Here is a 10,000-nt window from a genome sequence, read left to right on the forward strand (position 1 = left end):
AGAAGTCTTTATCTGGAAGTCACAATAATTATCACCATGCACATTTTACGTATACAGACAGCTCTACTAATGAGTTCATTCAGCTACTTTAAAGCACACCCACTTCTGACCCAAGCACTCAGCAGTGCACTTAGAGCTTAAGGTCACTAGGCCTAATGCCAAAGGGCAGCCTCCTATCTTCTTTGAAGTGATGCAGCTCTATCCAGTACATTTGAGATGAGTTGGAGTGTTGTCCAGAACTAATCACCCAACATCAGTATCTGACCTCACTAACGTTCTTGTGACCGAATGCAAATCAAACCCTCACAGTAAAGTTCCAACTTTCCAAAGTTCCAAAGTTCAACGTTCTAAGACTAGAGGCTGCTACTCCAGCCAGCAAAGAGGGTACAAATTCCCTTTCATTACCCTAAACTTCAAAGGAAAATGACTGTTCAAACTTCTGTAGACACCTGCTCATTCAACTGATAGGAAGTAAAGACAGCTAAACAAACTGCGCAAAATGAATGCTGCCTCTACAGCACCCCCCCCCCCCCCCCCCCCCCCCCCAAAAAAAACAAAAAACAAAAAACCAAAAAACCAGTACGGTGCAGTTACACTATATGACCACTAGGAGGAGGAGATGTACGCTCGTCACAGCCGCCATGAATGAAGAGAAAAGAAAAACAACATGGAGGCAGCCTTTCTTCCCTTTATCCATCCTTTCAACACAATCACTGTGAATGATCTCACCAAGGCTGAGAGATGGAGACCCCCCCCTCCCCCTAACACACAGTCTTTGTATTCCTGTCTCTGTGGAGTGTCTCCCTGCCCATCTCACTGCTAACTACTGCTGTGCTCCCCAACCCAAAAGCTAATCTTTGTCTTCTTTTGCTATTTTTATCTTATAAAAGATGCAGGTTCTGCCTCTAAAAATGCAGCCAAACATCCTTATAATGTCCAAATATTAGCTCCAACTGACCAGTGTCACAGTAGAACATTAAACCAACATGCACACAAAGACAGACTAATAACAGACCAGCGCACATTAGCATTTTTCATGGCACAGGAGTATTTCACACCTTCCTCTTATTTTCTTTTACTTAGTACTGCTACCGCTTACTCGGCCACTGTAATTCACAACAACCTTTTTTGTTTTTACTTTTTGTACACTTTTTTAAATTAACAAGTGTGTGAGCATCAGGAAAGGAAGCTTGTATGTGCACATGGCTGTTTTGTGTGGAACAACTGTGTACTCTACAACCAAGGATGGCCTGATCTGATGCAGGCATAGTTCAATGGATCATGTATGGGCTAAATTAAGCCCCATCCTTTGCTTCTTTTCTGAGCTCTATTTATGACACAGTCGCAGAGGTGCCATAAATGGACACTGTCTAGTAATTGCAGTAACATATTGTAGAGCAACACGTACTCTTTAAATTGGTCCTTTCACAAAGGTAGCCTCAAAAACAAACGCTGAGCGTATGCCAGTATGCGTGTATCAAAATGTGATTTCACTGCAGAGTTTTACATTCATAAAGGAGTTTGATCAAACTAGATCATTAACCATTATTAAATCATCGAGGCAGACTGAAATACTGAGACGTGAATATTCAAGACGTGATAACACACCAGTAACAAGCAACAGGCGCGTCACTATCGACCCAATATAATTCACCCCTCAACCGGTGAATTAGAATGTCACTGTGGCAAAATAAAGACGTCAAATGTACCACAGCCTCACCTCTACTGTAAAAAAATGTGTTATAAACACAAGTCACCTTATTAAAGACACCTATTAAAAACAGGAGGCCATATCAGAAAAAAAAAAAAGGAAAAAAAAATTGATTTTAATGTATTAATTGGCACCCTATCTTATCTGACCTCAATAGTGTTACAGGTATATCAAGTATGTGATAGCATTGTTTGTGAAAATATAAATATTGGATCAGAACTGGCTGCTACTCTTTTTTTAAGTACACAAATTGGATCTCAGTTTTAAGACAAGACAATAAAATTTGATTCTGATTAACGTCTTCCAACGTCCTGTGGACATCTGGGTGCTACAGAGCTAACCACATACAAACACACGAGGACGCAAGCACACATGCATGATGTAACAGAGGAACAGCCTGACTGTGCGTGTAATAGTGCGGCTGAAAGAGAGAAACGGACGGAAAGACGGAGAGATAAATAATTAACCGAGGCCTGATGTCAGACAGAGGGAGAGATGGAGGGAGCGGAAAAACTATGCTGCTAAAATGAGGCGGGATTAAAGAGGATGACAGACAGCCAAGAACAGCCAGCCAGCCAATCAGGAGCTTCGCTGTCAAGTAATGTTTTAATCCCAGCCAAGGGGAGGCTAAATATGTCATACTGACACACTATCCCCCCACTCCCCCAGAACAACAAACAGGGTGGCGACGGAGGCATTACAGCATGAATGTGGGCATTCAGACTGTGCGTGTGGGAGATTTAAAGAGTGAGAGATAAGGGGAGGGGATTAGAGGAAGAGGCAGATGCTGGGACAGAACGGGCCCTAGATCACACCTCTGTTATGACTAGGTCATGCAGCACAGACAAAAACGGAGGGAAACAAAAAATGAAAATCGCACAGGTGTACAGGACATGAATCAGGAATGGTAGGTTTTGTTATAATGGCATTTTTTAAAAATTATGACATGCATACTATATCAGCTTGACATATGAAAATTCTGTAGAGACATGACAGTTCCCAGCTCCAGGGGTCATGTAGTCTGTAGGTTTATATATATATATATATATATATATTAGATAGATAGATAGATAGATAGATAGATAGATAGATAGAGAGAGAGAGAGAGAGAGAGAGAGAGAGAGAGAGAGAGAGAGAACAGGGATAGGGAGAGAGAGAGAGAGAGAGAGAGAGAGAACAGGGAAAGGGAGAGAGAGAGAGAGAGAGAGAGAGAGAGAGAGAGAGAGAGAGAGAGAGAACAGGGAAAGGGAGAGAGAGAGAGAGAGAGAGAGAGAGAGAGAGAGAGAGAGAGAGAGAGAGAGAGAACAGAGAGAGAGAGAGAGAGAGAGAGAGAACAGGGAGAGAGAGAGAGAGAGAGAACAGGGAAAGGGAGAGAGAGAGAGAGAGAGAGAGAGAGAGAGAACAGGGAGGGAGAGAGAGAGAGAGAGAGAGAACAGGGAGGGAGAGAGAGAGAGAGAGAGAGAGAGAGAGAGAGAGAGAGAGAGAGAGAGAGAGAACAGGGAAAGGGAGAGAGAGAGAGAGAGAGAGAGAGAGAGAGAGAGAGAGAGAGAGAGAGAGAGAGAGAGAGAGAGAGAGAGAGAGAGAACAGGGAAAGGGAGAGAGAGAGAGAGAGAGAACAGGGAAAGGGAGAGAGAGAGAGAGAGAACAGGGAAAGGGAGAGAGAGAGAGAGAGAACAGGGAAAGGGAGAGAGAGAGAGAGAGAGAGAGAGAGAACAGGGAAAGGGAGAGAGAGAGAGAGAGAGAGAGAGAGAGAACAGGGAAAGAGAGAGAGAGAGAGAGAGAACAGAGAGAGAGAGAGAGAGAGAGAGAGAACAGTGAGAGAGAGAGAGAGAGAACAGGGAAAGGGAGAGAGAGAGAAAGAGAGAGAGAGAGAAAGAGAGAGAACAGGGAAAGAGAAAGGGAAAGAGAGAGAACAAAAAGAAAGTAAAGAAAGAAAGAGAAGGGTAAAGTACAGAGTTTTCTGTGTTTGGGTGTAACTGAAGTGTTTTCCTCTGAAATTAAACGAGTCGTTGGTTTTTCCAGCTTCTACACACGTACACATGAACACGCTTCTTTTTTCTGCTCCAGTACTGTTAGCCTGCCGTCACTGCTTAAGAATGCACGCATGCGCACTACCCAAACACACACACACACACACACACACACACACAAAATCTCTTACATATATTCCTTATGCTCTTACCTCCCCTTCAAGATACAAGGATACTCAATTCTCACACACACACACACACACACACACACACACACACACACACACACACACACACACTTCTTACACCAGACATTACGAAGGGTGGAGGGGGACCTGAGCAAGGAGAAAAAAAACAAACAACTGTACAGTGAAGCATTTCTGCCTGAATCACAGAATTAGCCTCACCCACACATTTATACACACACACACACACACTAGTCTTAGCTTCACCGTCCATCATTCTGTAAGAATGCAGCCCAAAGAAAAGAAGGGAGGAGGGCAGAGAGAGAGAGCGCAGAGGGGAGGAAGGGGGGGAAGGGAGACATACACACACACACAAAAAACTCCCTCCTCCTTCCCCCTCCGTCCAAGCCGGATTTCTCTCCCTCCCTACTGCACTTCCTAAATAAACCGTACACAGACACACACACAGATACACAGATACACACAGAGAGAGAGAGAGAGAGAGAGAGAGAGAGAGAGAGAGAGAGAGAGAGAGAGAGAGAGAGAGAGAGAGAGAGAGAGAGAGAGAGAGGGGAAGGGAGGGGTGAAGGAGAGGAGAGAACGAAGGGTGGATGGAATCCAGAGCCAAATTAAATGGAACGGGAGAAGAAAACGGATATTTAAACACTTAATTTTAAATTAAATTTAAAAAATGTAAAAAAAGAAAGAAAAGTAGGCATGTATGGCCATCAACGACGACAAAGAATGACGCAATAATTCTGAAAAGGAAAAAATAAATAAATAAAAAGGATTAGTGCACAGAGCTTGGAGAAGACAAGAGTAAAATGAAAGGGTGAGGGTGGAGAAAAAGGTAGAGCGTAGAGCCCAATAGGAAATCATTCCTCCTCCTCCCTCTCTCTCCCCTCTCCTGTATGTATATATTATTTATGTATTTATTTATCGATGCATACATTACATACACGTGGATCTTTATGAGCACACTTACTGATTCAACATTTTATCACAGATGCACTGTGTACGTTCACAATTACTATCTTTTCCCCACAATGACGCACACCGAAGCACCCATCCATCTCGACACAAGTGATTTGTTTCTGTTACAGCAGTCAGGGAAACCCCACTTGCCTTCTGTAGCTTGTTTTCAACGTCTCACTCAGTGTCTCTCTCTAGGTGTACAAACACATGCACTCACGTACACAAATAGATATACACATACTGTCGCTGACAGCAAAAATCTTGTACCTCCAAATTAATAACTTTACAGGAGAAGGAGAAAGACTTGACTTTTAACGCAACTTAATGAGTTTGTGATCCATAAAACAAAAGATAAAAAAACAGATTTAGTTGCGAAAGCATTGATACACACACACACACACACACACCTTTCTCACTCTCACTGATTTCAGAGAGCAACAGACTAACACAATCCATCTGTCTTTCAGTCTGCTCAAAAGGAAAGCCAATACAACAGCCCTACCTGTCTATATAAATAAAGAATCAGTACTACGGAGGGGGGAAATCCTGCTTTCTGTGACAGCAGCAGGGAAACCCAGTCATCTTCTGCAGCTCTCTCTCCCCTCCTCCCTCTCCTGCTACTGTTTGATTTTCTGCACAGAAATAGAGCAAAATTCCTCTGTAACTCCAAACCCCAACTGACATGACTTTACACATCATTCACAGTCACACTACACACACACACACACACACACACACACGTTCCAGCTAACACACAACATACACACATGACGGAAAACCTCAAAGTACATAAACATTAAAATATACCATAGAAACACATGTGCTGTATTGTGTAGGTTGTAATGATTTCTACAATGACAGCTATAAGATGCCTGTGTGGATCATACAAACACTACAGAGCACTAAATGAAAGACACATCCTGCAGAGTCTTAAAACCTGCCTAAATAACTGTGTGGATCATATGAACATTACAGGACATTATAGAACAATTATGTGGACAAAACTCTGTCAATGTTGTTGCAGGCCTCATGTGGTTTACTAGAGCAGCTTTTTTTATTTTACCACAAAAACTGACGATGTCCCACATTTCCTGAAGGTGAACTGAAGTTTCATTGTGACTTCTGTGGTGTGGCTTTTTCCATGATACTTTCTCTGTATTACACACCAACTACAACCAGAGTCATTACGCGTTCACAAAATTACTTCTGTCCTGCATTTCTTTACAGATTGCTTATTTAAGGGTCCGTAACCCACATTTTCTACTTCCCTAAAGTTCACTTATGAGATTTGTGTGGTTTTATACATCAAAATCAGTGCTGCACTGTTACAGGTCAATGTTTCAAATTCTCTTTCTCCCTTATGCTCAGCCTACATTTAGTGAATCTTTCACTTTGCTCGTCTTTGACAGACTATCTATGCAGTGATCGTCGAGCTGATGATTTAAACTAAAAAAACACGGACAACCAGGAATTTAAAAAAATAATTAATTTAAATAAATAAATAGAATAGAATAGAATAGACATTGCCCTTCATTCAAACACACAGGATAACGAGGGCAATGCCCTGCACTGCTGCCTGCTGTATGTTTGGCTCAGCAAATCATGGATCATGATATTTCAATATAACAAAAGAAGAATGACTCCTAGCAAACACAAGGAGCAACACCAATAAAGTTACAGAAAAATGCTAAACATGATCTGCTTATGGACCAAAATAAATGTCCCTGGGGTAGTGTTTGATTAAAGTCACACGCTGTGATAGTATAACTACCATACATTGGGCATGGTGTAAAAAAAAAAAACACTAATTAAATAGTAAGAACACTTAAATTCAGATTATTTGAGACTTGTGATGTATGTACACAAGTATGGAAAAGTATTGGGGGGGGGGGGGGGGGGCGTTGGGGGGAGTGCAGTAGTCATTTTAGCACAAGCAGACAAAAGAACAGCCAAGACCACTTGGACCCCATTAAAGGCAAAGTTACATGATCGATTTCATGCCTGGCTCACACCATGACATCACATACACAGGCAGAAGAGCGCAGGGAGAGGGAGAGAGAGGGAGGGAGAGAGGGAGAGAGGGAGAGGGAGAGAGAGAGAGAGAGATTGATTAATTAGTTGTTACGATACAGTGGTGCATCAATTTAATACACAAAAGCTGTGCTTTACAGCACATTGATCTCATCGACTAGCCACAAGCTAATAAGATAGCACCAAGCTAATGCATTATTACCACAAGTCTCTTAACCCTGAGCAAAGACACAAGCCACGATATACTGCTAGCCTCACATTAATGCTACAGCTACATGCTAATGTTAGCTCTAAGCTAATGCACGAGTCAAAAGCTAACGTTAGCCCTGAGCTAACACTTTTCAAAGGCTAACGTTCGCCACAAGTGAATGCACTTGCCCCAAGCTAATACCTTTAGCCACAAGCTAACCAGCTAGCTACCATAAAATATGAAATGTTGGATTTTACTTATAAACATATGAACTTGTCTTTTTTTAATAAACAGCAGTGTAAAACAACTTATGCCTAATTGATCTAAATTTTGTTTATTTTTCCTGCCTATATTTATCAACAAAACATCTCGAAGCATTTTAGTTTAGTATATGTCTAACAAAGCACAGCAGTCAGCCTGGTCTCATTTAGAATACAAAACTCTCAGAGACCTTCCCTTCCCCATGTCCCCCCAGAGAGTGGGGTGGAGGAGAGGCAGAGAGAGAGCGAGAGCAAAGAGACAGCGAGAGCAAAGAGAGAGCGAGAGAGCAAAGAGAGAGCGAGAGAGCAAAGAGAGAGCGAGAGCAAAGAGAGAGCGAGAGAGAGGAAGTGCAGCTGTATCCTCTCTGAGCCACCTGTTGTGCAGGTGATGCCTGGCTCCATTACAGCTATACAGTGCAGAAAAGCCGTCACCTGATACGCTCACCTCCCTCAGCGCTGCTCACCAGAGACCAGAGGCCCATCCGACCCTGTTTACCTGAAAGCGGCGCTGTATTAAAGTGATAGTTCACCTAAAACTCAATTCAAATTTGCACTAGAGCTACAGAGCTAAAGTAGCTAACAACAAATGAAAGCTTAACCACATCATCATTAGACAAGTCACCTGTTGCTAAGGGACCCACACTCTGCATTTCTTTTTGTCCCCAGGGTCCACTTTCAAGATTTGGTTTTATGCACCATAAACGGTCATGCTGCATTTCTACAGGTCAGTGCTCATTTACGGGCTGTTCATAACTGCTATTAACATCAGTCTTGAGTGATCTGATCACAATCTGATCACTGGCATTTTCATGCCTCTTGAAAGCGTCTACAGTGAACATCTCCGAAGGTGAAATTGAGGTAACATTTTGCTTTAACTTTATGAAAACTACATGAAACCTTTACATGTTTTATTTGGACTACCTATATGTACTGACAACAGATACTCTGAGTATCTCTTAAGAGCAAGTAAGCAAATCAGTTAGCTAGGTTAAGTCCAGCGCACATCGAACTCTGCGAGTTGTAGTGTCCAAAAATTTTAACTATTGTTTTTAATAGAAGTTCACACACTAGGTACAAACACTCCACTCCAACTGCTCAATTTCTCTGTGTGTCACAGCATGCCACTCAGCATTCTGTCAATACTACAGTAAATAACATACTGAGAGCACAGAAAGCCACGCTACAATACATGTTGCTTGAAATTTACAGAGAAAAGCAGTCTTTTAGATAAATAGACAGAAGCTAATGGTTATCTCTGTTGCTATCAAAGCCTTTCTCACCATGCATAATCCAGCTTGAAAACAGAGTTTGAGAAGAGGTCGTAAACTGATGCCAAGTCTGATGAGTGATGCTGAAGGCTTCATGTCATTCAATTTATAAGTTTATAGGCTCTCCCTGATGGCCTTCTATAGCAGTGCTCTTCTACATGACGCTATGCAGTGTGTTTGGTGAGCGGTGGCCTTTACCCAGATTCTTGGACAACTATAGGCAACTAATGCGATCTTCTAAGTGCTGAGAAATTTTCATAAGTCAATAAATTCATTATTATTAACCAAAGCAGTTTAAATTTAACTTTTAGGGTTAATACAGAGCTGTTCCAGCTGTTTCACTGTAAATAAAACAAACATGTTGAACAAACTACGATAAATAAGAAAAAAACTTGCTTGCTGCAATCAGTACCATTAGCAGGCATGTGGTTTATTTTTTGAGTGCGCAGCTGCTTGTTTTAGTAATAATAGTGGTTAGTTTGAATGTCAAGAGTCCACAGAACGAATTTATTCTGTGGACAGTTTTGAGTTGAGTAACGATTCCTTGGCCCAAGCTATTGCAGTTACTTTCTTATGTATAAATAAAAAAAAAAAAGTAGCCCCAAAGGACACGCTCTCATTTAGGATTCAAACAAGAAAACAGAGACACCCTTACTAAGTCCCTGGATAGAGAAGCGGGGGGAGGGAGGGAGGGGGGGGGAGAGAGAGGGAGAGAGAGAGAGAGAGAGAGAGAGAGAGAGAGAGAGAGAGAGAGAGAGAGAGAGAGAGAGAGAGAGAGAGAGAGAGAGATAGATAGATAGATGTTTCCACGTACTGGGGTTAAATACATGTTCATTCGATTCAAATAGTCTCAAAAAAACTAATACATAAAAAAATTGAACCTTTATCTCTGAATTTAAATTCGTTTTGATCCCCATACATCATTACACCCCTAATATTGAAACTTTTGCTGTTATTTTCATCTCAGTGAGACAAAAGAAAATATGTAAAGACTCCCAGTAGGCTGCTATATGTATCCAATAAATAATATTAAAAGCTACACTGTTGAAAACAAAGACTCCAGGCCTGGATGTACATTCCCGGGGAAAAACAACTTCAGATTCGTAAAGAACACACAAACATAGTAGAATATTTATATGCATGTTCTACTCTGTTCTATTATGGCAATATACTGGCCAATACTGACAACATTTCTTCTTTACAACTACATTTGTAACTGAAACACTTCACTCAAGATGAGATCTAAAAAGCAGGCTATCATGCTGAAGCAACTCAAACACTCTGCTACCCCACAGGTAGAAATACACAGCTAACATCACCACATCACACAGTGGGAGTGATGCTGCAGGACAGATTTGTTACAGGAATGCACCAAATTCATTCCTTTCTCCCTCAGATACGCCGTCCAGC

The 10,000-nt window shown here is 41.7% G+C and overlaps 1 protein-coding gene across 4 annotated transcripts in view; it reads right to left on the reverse strand.

Moving 5' to 3' along the window:
- kmt2e (lysine (K)-specific methyltransferase 2E) overlaps positions 1-10,000 on the reverse strand; it is a 57,605-nt gene that overhangs the window by 36,255 nt on the left and 11,350 nt on the right. The window contains exon 2 of one of the 4 annotated variants that reach the window (XM_017707578.2): positions 5,344-5,473. The exons of the other annotated variants lie outside the window; for them this stretch is intronic. The gene's annotated coding sequence lies outside the window, so the exon portion shown is untranslated. The remainder of the gene's footprint in view (positions 1-5,343; positions 5,474-10,000) is intronic. 4 annotated transcript variants of the gene reach the window in all.

This window comes from Pygocentrus nattereri, chromosome 1 (assembly GCF_015220715.1).
Source record: "Pygocentrus nattereri isolate fPygNat1 chromosome 1, fPygNat1.pri, whole genome shotgun sequence".
Lineage (NCBI taxonomy): Eukaryota > Metazoa > Chordata > Actinopteri > Characiformes > Serrasalmidae > Pygocentrus > Pygocentrus nattereri.